Source organism: Capsicum annuum, chromosome 12, assembly GCF_002878395.1.
Source record: "Capsicum annuum cultivar UCD-10X-F1 chromosome 12, UCD10Xv1.1, whole genome shotgun sequence".
Taxonomy (NCBI): domain Eukaryota; kingdom Viridiplantae; phylum Streptophyta; class Magnoliopsida; order Solanales; family Solanaceae; genus Capsicum; species Capsicum annuum.
Genome location: NC_061122.1, coordinates 2,445,096 through 2,455,309, shown reverse-complemented (window position 1 = coordinate 2,455,309; position 10,214 = coordinate 2,445,096). Strand labels below are relative to the sequence as shown.

General features: G+C 33.8%; 1 long non-coding RNA gene across 3 annotated transcripts; it reads left to right on the top strand.

Moving 5' to 3' along the window:
- The first annotated feature begins 6,899 nt into the window (after nucleotides 1-6,899).
- Nucleotides 6,900-9,979, top strand: LOC107856127. 3 transcript variants are annotated; one of them, XR_001670483.2, is made up of 4 exons: nucleotides 6,900-7,187; nucleotides 7,352-7,404; nucleotides 8,014-8,063; nucleotides 8,846-9,979. It is a non-coding gene; the product is annotated as an uncharacterized LOC107856127 (long non-coding RNA). The 3 variants fall into 3 exon arrangements; XR_007048095.1 differs by lacking the exon at nucleotides 7,352-7,404 and having other exon boundaries at nucleotides 6,919-7,187; nucleotides 8,846-8,970; nucleotides 9,064-9,979; XR_001670482.2 differs by lacking the exon at nucleotides 7,352-7,404 and having other exon boundaries at nucleotides 6,914-7,187.
- Nucleotides 9,980-10,214: the final 235 nt, after the last annotated feature.

Below are 10,214 nucleotides of genomic sequence, written 5' to 3'. Positions count from 1 at the left end.
TATCTATTTCCATTCATAGTTGTTACTTTGTAAGGTCCCCAAACATCCATGTGTACAAGACAAAACGACATGTACTTTGACTGTTAGTAGACAGAAAAGGCAACCTAGTTTGTTTAGCACTAGGATAAATACTACATTGCTTTATTCTGTCTTCTATTACTTGAACTTCTTGAGATATAACTCTTTTCAGCACACTGGTTGATGCATGTCCCAACCTTTGATGCCAAAGTTGTACTTCAGTTTGAGTTCTTTCCACAGCTGGTTTACTAGATGCTTTAGTTGCTATTGCAACCTCTTTCCTTGACTGATCTCTAAGCATATATAGTCCTCCATCAAGCTTACCAATCCCCCTCACCTTTCCAGTACAAAGATCCTGGAAAACACAGAAATCAGGAAAAAAATTCACTGAGCAATTCCACTCCTTAGTTACTTGTGATACTGATAGAAGGCTACATGTAAACTGTGGGATGTGATAGACATCTGTGATGTTATTTCCTTCTGACAGATAACTAGTTCCCACATGAGTGACCATTGTAGTGTCACCATTTGGTAGATATACCTTCTTTGGTTTTTCCAACTCTGTAACACTCTTCTTAAGTAACAGGTCCGAGTTTCCAACAATATGGTTAGTAGCACCAGTATCTATAATCCATATCTGAGAATCAAAAGAGGCTAGACAAGCAGAAATACCTGCACTTGTTACATTTGCAGACTCACAAGGTGTGTTGATAGAGTTGTTTTTGTTGATCATTTGCAAGATTTGACCATATTGTTCCTTGGTGAATGCAGCATTTCCCATCTGACTCAACTGCTCTAGCTGGCTATCAGACACTAGAGACTGTCCTGCATTCTTAGTAGACCACTTCTGCATAGAATGAGAGCCACCCTGATCCATTGAAGACACATTGTAAGCTGTGTTGTTCCCTTCATATTTGAACTTCTTCTTGGCCTTGTAATCTTGAGGATAGCCTGCTATCTTTTAGCAGTTTTCCTTAGTGTGCCCCTTTAGTTTGCAGAAATCATATTGCAGATTAAAATTTTTCTTGAACTTCTGATTGTTGTTTTCACCTGGACCATTTCTCGCATACATGGCTATCTCAAGGTTCTTGGCATTAACTGAAGGATTCATTCCCAAGATTCCAGCCTAACTTGCAATAGATTTTTGACTTTCATCACTTATGATTATTGCATAGGCTTGGTTCACATTTGGGAGAGGGGTTATAAGTAAGATTTGACTTCTTTCTTGTGTGTAGGTCTCATTCAGACCCATAAGAAACTGAAACAGTTTCAGTTTCTGCAGATATAGTATATATTCTTTTGATTTCTCACATTCACACCCAGGTGCAGGCACAAGAGCCTCAAATTCTTCTCATAAATCCTTTAGTTTCGAGAATACACAGACACTGAGGCAGTTCCTTGAGACAATGTGGCTATATCTTTGTGTAGATTAAAGGTTCTTGCCCCATCAACTTTGTTAAACCTTTTAGATAGCTCATTCCAAACTGCACTAGCTACAGATGCATATATGATTCCACCAAGTAACTCTTCAGAAACTGAATTCATGATCCAAGAAAGTACAATTGCATTGACTCTTTCCCAGTGACAACTCAACTCATTTGAGAACTTATCTTTAGAGCATGTTCCATCTATTATGCCCAACTTATTTCTCCCCAGTAAGGCTATACGCATGGATCTAAACCAGATTGAAAAATTCTCAATTCCTGTCAATTGAAAAGAGATGATTTGTATGCCACTTACATCAGAAGGGCTGAGAAAGAGGGGATGATTGTAATCCAATGAATTGGGAGTACCTCTGCTTGTTTCAGCCATATTCACAGGAACAATTTGATTATCCATTGCAGTAGCTCTACAATCCTTGATTGTAGACTTCTTGATCTTGATTCAATCTACTAGAATCGACCCTGCTCTACTAGTATTCTAGTGAGTAATGTCTCTGATACCATGTAATTATACAAGATAGCAGTAAGGTTCTTGTTTATTCAACAATGGAGGAAGTACAGAGTTTGATAGTGTTTGTAGAAGAAGAGAAAGAAGAGAACTGAGAGAAGAAGATGAGAGAGAAGAGTAAATGCTTGTATTGAATGAATAGAACAATGTACATTTTTATGTATATATACTAGCTTGTGATATGCCTAACTAACTCAACTAGTCGTTAACTACTTCGTAACTAACTATTCGAACAGTTATAACTGAAAGCTGGAACCAAGTCTACTTTGTTTTCTGTTTGAGTTCACTACTTCTTCAATGTCTTCAACAAACTCCCAGTAACACTATCCATCATTTTATCATATCACTAGTAATACCGCCAGGGGATTTCATCGAAAGAGTACACAAACAGGACAAAGAACACACAAAGCATGCCTGCACAGGAAGCCCTCTAGGTTGAATAAATCACAAGAACAAAGACGGCTAAAAATTAGCAGTATGTGTTGTTTCCTTGTAACTTGGAAGACTCATTATAACATACTCATATTAATAATACAGAAGACATAAGAAAATGTAACATTTCTTTGCAAAAGGAGTGTAGTCAAGATAATAATCCAAAAAGGGAATAGATCAAACTGACTTTACTAACAAAAGCAACCAAAGAGATCGGATGAACTTCCATAACACAGAAGAAGTAAAAATATTCGAAAACCTAAACCTTCTCTTTCCAGTATCGACATAAAGCGAAAAAGTACCTATTTAACTACAGCAAGGCAAGACATTTCATTTTTCCTTCAGACTTCTCTTTTTTGTCTCCAACAAGTTTCCTTCCCCTTCCCAACAGCCTCCAAAAGTAAAATACAAGAGGCAGCCTGGGTCCAATGTATAATATATTTTGGAAAATATATTATACATTTTTACTCCAAAAATCAGACATTTGTTGTATAGAATATTTAGACATTTTTACTCCAAAATTAGCCTTTTCAATTTCAGACTTGTAAAAATTGTGGGTGAGGTCTGGGGCAAAAGAGGTCTTTCAGTGAGTTGAGGTCGGCCTCTGTACGTGAGGGACCACTTTCGAGGGAGTTTATTAACCAAAGGTTGTTGGACCCGACTACCTTGAGCTAAGAGGACTCCGCCCCTGGTTCTGGCGACAGAAGATAGTTGTTTTGAAACCCCGATACCCGACTACAATCAAAAGAGCATGCGGCCCGACTCGAGCTTCCTTGCATCGCAGTATATCACAGACCTATTTCAGGCGTATTTATGGGGCAAATACGGGCAATCCATTTTAGTTTAAAAGGAATTCGTGTAATACTTTTTGATGTATGACCTTGGTGTCTTTCATGTTTTTTCTAGTTCAGCATTTACCATGTACTTGTTAAATATTCCTTCCTGTGATAAACTCAACTTGTTAACTCTTTTCTGAGGTATAAGTAAGACTTTTTGGACGACGACGGATAATTCCGCCATTTACATTTCTGCTTGTCACTTTCAATACTTTGGTTTATTTCTTGTCATTTCTCTTGAAATCTTGTTTGACCAAACTGCATCATGGAAAGGGGTTCGTCGTATTCTCTAGTAAAAGGAACCATCCGACCTCGTTTTTGTCACATTTGTGATTTCCACACCCTCAAGAAAACCATTAACTAGAGAGTAAAACTAATGGTAACATTGGAAACAAACAACTAATTCTATTTTAATTTGTTAAAACGACAGCTATTACTCCCTTTGTCTACCTTTATTTGTTCATTTTTTTATTGAAAAATTAATAGATAACTTAAAATATTTTTTACCCATTTTATTTTTGCTGTTAAATACTTTCTTCGTCTTAAATTTTTTAATTTAATGTCCCATTTTATTTATCTTTGTTCATTAATTAAGAAGACATAAATTTTTTTTTCATGTTTTACCCGTTGAATTAATTATTTTTTCTTCAAATTAAAATGTAAACATCATTTAATAACAGTACTATGGTAAACTAGGCATGTTATTAGTTATTTTTTTTAATCGATATGCCATCTCAATTTGGGATGAATAATTTGGGATGGGGAAAGTATTTACCATTCATCATTTGTTGTATTGTTTAAGACATTTCGTTTATTCATTGCTTCTTAATTTGTGTGTCACGTTAATAGTGGATAAATATTAGTATTGAATAGGGAGTAGCCTATTGAGTTTATGAATCTTGAATTATAGAAAAGAAAGGTTGCTACATGGTATGGAACAAAGCTATTGATTCTGCTTCAGGCTGAGTGGAATAATAAGGAGTGGAGTTGAGTGTAGGATTATTGTTGGACTTGTCAAATCAATGTACTAGTAATGTGAAGCATGGGGTGCCAGGTTGTGCAAAAACTGAATCGATTGATAAATCGAACTGATAAAAATGTTATCGGGTTATTGGTATTGAGTTATCGGGTTAACGGTTTTTTATTGATTTTATAAAAATTTTTATTGGGTAAACGATTCGATATTGGTTTTAGCTTATTGGGTTATCGGTTAAACCGATAACCAAAATACACTAAGTTATTGTTTTATCCCTATTTATGTTATATATTTAAATTTCTCTCTGTCTCTCTCTATATAGATATGTGTATGTATATAGATTATATGCACTACTAATTCATAATTCAGTGATTCATAAAGTATTAACCTATTCAGGACAACAAAGGCACAATATAAAGTTCGGCTATTATCGTAATAAAAAACTTCAAGCATTTATAGCTTCCAACAATTAGGATTCAATTTTTTTCCTGACTAACTTTCAGTTCAAGTATGAAAATTCTTGTAAACTAAAATGCATTGCGTAGGTTTTGGCGGTAATTAAGGTTTCATTTTTTTTTTATGTTAGTTGTTACTATTTATATTTTATAAGTATTTTCTTATTGGTTAAATCGAAAACCAAACCGTTAAGGACCAAAAACCGATAAACCGAAACCGATAAGAAAATATCTTATTGGTTGGTTATTGGTTTTACATATTTAAAAATCGAAAATCGATAAATCGAACCAATAACACATAAAACCGAACCGAACCGACCGATGCACACCCCTAGTGCCAGTCATTAATCCACCAAGCATCAATGCAACCCAAAGTGTGTCCCTTTGGATTAAATAGGTCAACTTTTATCTAAGAGATAATACATAAATATGACCCTAAACTTGACACCAAATTATAACTTTGACCTTAAACTTTGACTGTGCACAAATATAACCTTTAACTATTTAAAACTGCACAAATATGACCTTCGATCTTACGTGGCAAAACGCGTATTCAACACGCAAAAATGGATGCATCCAGCTAAAAATCTAAGGGTATAATACGTAAATATGACCCTAAACTTTGACAGTGCACAAATATAACCTTTAACTATTTAAAACTGCACAAATGTGACCTTTAAATGACTTTTTACTATTATTTTTTCATTATTTTCGGCTCAAAGATGAAAATGGCATCTAATTTCTTTTGTCATTGCGGAACAAGAGCAATATTGAAGATTTATTAATTAGGTAGATCAGCCTCATACGAAAAAAATCGCATGGGTATGTATATATATTATAAAGCAGAGGGCGAATTTAAGTTATATAATAAATCTAAATATTACTTATTTAAATATTAAATTAAATATAAAACTATACTAATAATAAAAAAATTATAGTTTTAATAAAACGTTATTAAATTAATGTCATTAAAGATAGTAGTAGTAGTATATTATATTAACGATATCAAATTAATGTAATTAAAATGTTATTAGATTAACGTTATTAAATTAACGCAGGGACGAACCTACGTGGTTGCCATGGGGTTCACCCGACCCCCCTCGGTAAAAAAATGATGTTGTATATATATAAGGTAGAAAATATATATTTATGTACGGATATTAATGTTGAACCACATGAAACAAGACACTTAGATAGCCCAGTGATGTTATTTGCTTATCTGGGGCGCTTGCTTCAGCCTACTACGTAGGTTCGATCCATGCTAGTGGCTGTTATTTTTTTTTAATTAGAAAAAAGCTAGGTGCGGTGCTGCTGCAATAGAAATAAATAATAATAATAATAAAAACAACGTCGTTTTAACACAAAAAAATAAAACTTTGACAGTGAACAAATATGACCTTTAACTATTCAGAACTGCACAAATATGACCTTCCTCCAAGCCAGCCCTTTTAACGATGTGGTACCGTGTAATTGGATTACCTTTCCACGTTGGTCCGAGTGAGACTCACGCATGAAATTGCTAAATTGGAGGTCATATTTGTTTAGGTTTTGAATAACTAAAGGTCCTATTTGTGCACTATCAAAGTTTAAGATCAAAGATAATTTAATGTCAAGTTTAGGGTCTTATTTATATATTATCTCTTTTATCTAAAGGGTCTTCTTTTATTGCTTAACCCAATTTTAGAAATGCAATTCATTCCTAGGAAATCTAGACAGCACATTTCCAGAAATGGAGTTTTAAAAGTTTAATTAATCTAATATAATTTAACTTTAAAATTTAGTTAAATTAACTCACGAAAATATAAAAGAACATATAAAAAGAAATGGAAAAGTAATAGGTAATTTGACTTTATTTTATTTATAAAAATTAAATTAATAGTGATAAATAAATTCGAACGAGAGTATGAAATTATTCTCACAGTTTATTAAATTCGGTGGAAGACCCTAGGCGGAGGGATGGAGAACAATGATATTCCCTCTGTCTCATTTTATGTATCGTTATTTCATTTTTAATTCATCTAAAAAATTATCATTTTTTTTTATTTGGTAAATATTAAATGACAACATCCTCACTTTATTTTTAATGGATCTGCTTAATAAAAAAAGATAATAAAATGAGAATACCTATTCTTAAACTCCATATTCAATCACAAGGCGATGCATAAAATGGGACGAAGGACATAAAATGGGACGAAGGGAGTATGATATTTACCAACACATGTTTGCAATAAGTGCTTGTAGTACGTGTTGATCGTTTGTGATATTTTGTCAAATTTTAGCCACTACAATTCTAACCATAGCATGGTCTGAATTGGAGTAATATTCAAATTCATTGCTATAAACTTTTAAAATAAGTACCTCCTATACTATATTTTACTTTACTTTATTGAAATTGAAAGAGTATAAATTAATGCTGATGCAGATTTTTAAGGTCGATCGTTTAATCAATGATGCTTTTACTATCTGTCCCTCAATGCTTCTTCTTCCATTTTCTCTAATAGGTGATTCTACACACTCAGGGTAGGTTCTTCTCATCCTCCTCATTTTCTGATTTTCTTTTTTAATTTAGTTTATTTATGGGAATACACTAATATGTTGTTGTTAGTGTTTCATCATGCCATTTTCTGCACTGCTTTTGTTAGCTATGGCTGGAGTTCTTTTAAATATAGTGATTTAATTTGTAGAGGCCAACGCACTAGAAAAATTAGCAGATTCAGTATCATTGTTGTTATTACTGGTATGTTTTCCTCTTTTTTTTTCTTTCTTTCACTGATTTTATGCCCATTACTTCTCGATTCCTTTGAATGTTTGTGCGTTTTTGCTTTAATTTTAGTTCTTTTGCTCTTTCACATAATCTCTTGTAAGATATATTTTACATGCATGTGATGGATCATGTCTCATTTGCACATATATTTTAATGCCCTTTGTTCCCCTTTTTTCTTATAATTTTCTCTTTAATTTTGCAACTAGATCTATTTAATCATAAATCCTAACCTGTCGGCAAAGGGCAATTTGATTGGCCCTGAACACTGATCTTACATACTTTAATTGTGTTGTGAGAGACGTAGTTTACTGATTCCAGGTTGTATAATTAACATTACAATTTGTGTTTGTGCTTGTGCAGCAGCTGTGACTACATTTATTAATGTTAAATTTGTGTTGTGAGAGATGTAATGTTTGTGTATACAACATTACAATTTGTATACAACCTTAAATTTGTGTTGTGAGAGATGTTTCCCTAAAATAGTAATGTTGTATACAAATTGCAACACAAAGAACCACAGAAAACAAAGATTTGACTTTTCACTTGCTTCATGTTTTCATCTTATTTTGCTTCTGGTGGCAGGTGACATGGGGATAAAAAAATTACTTGAAGAAGTTATATTCTAAAAGAAAGTACGCAGATTTCTTCTCCAGCTACTATTATTCCTTTAGATGCATCTATATGGTGGTATTTTCATATTTTTTTTCAATATATGTTGGAAAAAAAGAAAGAAATACCAAGACTTATGTCTTTCCCAACAAGCTTGAGGAAGATCCAAAGGGCATCCCCAACAGTTTTATGTCTTGCATCAGCAAGTAGATGTTGGTGGATTGCGGGAGTTGAATGTGTACATGTACCCTACACCAGATGCTGTTGTGGTATATTGACTGATTTTTTTGTGACTATAGCTTCTTTTGTATAACAACAACAACAGGCCCAGTGTATTCTCACAAAGTGAGGTCTGGGGAGGGTAAAATGTACGCAGTCCATACCACTATCTCCGAAGAAGTAGAGAGGCTTCTTTTGTATGAAAAAATAAAAGAAAAAAAATTGGAAGACTCAAATTAACCACCTAATTAGCTTTCACATGGAAGCAACAGAAAATGAAGAGTAAATGAGGAGTGAACAAAATGTAACAGATTGAATAACTTACTTATTGAAATGTTATTTATATCGAAGAAAAAGAAATATAGTAGAAAATTTAAGTAACTCTTGACATGAACTTGCTAGCTAAACATTTTTTGTTTGTATTTGACTCATAAATGATTAATAATCTACTGCTTACTAGATGCAAGATTATGTCCATGAATTCAGTGGAGAAAACACTTCATTCGACTGATTTTGCAATTTAGTATTTTTCTTATAAAGATAACATCTTCTGACATTTGTTTTTCTCTTCAATGGTTTACATTAGGTTGTGCTGCCTACAATTTGAGTAGTGGGAAAGAAAAATCTGTCCTGTACATGGTTGCTGTCTTTGAAAGAGCGTCTCGATAATTTCAGGGTGCTTGGGGGTGATTCTTTGACTTCTGGAAAGACGTAAGTACTCCTCTTTTAGTTAATTAGGTATTTTCTGCATAGAAGCTGATACGAGTCAAATGACCACCTTAGCTTTTGATGACATCTTTGAAGGCCAACACCTAAAGGCTCAAGATTTGGTCACCCCGAGAGCACAAGGATACGCAAGGAAGGATCATTTTGAGCATGACTTAAAGCAATCTCGTGTGTGGAAGGTTGCTTGGTTGCCTACATTGATGCTAACCCGAAAACCACAAGCCTTGAAGTATGAACCATACTCGGTTTTTGAGAGCATTGAAAAGGCGCCATTCATTCAAGTTATAACATACCTTGGCTGCCCCTTCATTAAGGGTATTTTATACATTACATATGGTGTATTTACACACCATGGCAGCCCCTCTCATTAAGGGCAAAGTGGTCTTTTTATCTTCATTTATAGTATATTATAAATAGGCCCCTTTAGTCTTATTTTCACTAGTTTTGAATGATGAAAGATTGAAACACTTGAAAATCCTCTCTCTTGAGGCCCCTTTAGTCTTATTTTCACTAGTTTTGAATGATGAAAGATTGAAACACTTGAAAATCCTCTCTCTTGAGAGTAGACCACATTAGTATAGTCTTAGTTAGGACTTGGAAAAGTCATCCTTAGTATAGGGCTTGGAAAAGCCAATATTGTTCTTTGCTTAGAAACGGTGGATCTTGAGGTGAGTCGATTACCTTGGCGGTTACCGTAAGAGTGTGGTTTTGATTATTACATTCATTAGGGGTTAGTGTTGAAATATACTTGGTTCTTAATCTTGTAATAATTTTGGTCTCACTATCTATCTTTATTTTTTATGCAATTTCCTTTGTGTTTGTGTTGAATCCGTGTCTTGTTTCATCTTCATCTCCTCTCTTTAGTTATAATTTCAGTTTCTAGCTTTGTTTCCCGTATCATTTGGTATCAGAGCATGGCTTGATCTTGTTCCTACAAGATCAATCTTGGGCTTGCTTGTTAGAAAATAAAAAAAAAAGTGTTAAAAACTGAAAATTCTAGAAAAATAACAATCTGTCCGTGTTTGTGTTCTTGGCCAAAATTGTGTTCTTGTTGTGTCATTGCTGAGATTTGTTTGTTGTGTGACTAGATCTAGTAGTGTTCTTGTTTGTTGTTGTTTCTAGTGTTAGTTTTCTTGTCCACTAACACTTTGAGTCTAGATCTAAACTTGAGCTTGAACTTGTTGAAAGTTGTTGTTGTGAACATAAGATTGGCTCATTGTTGTTGACCA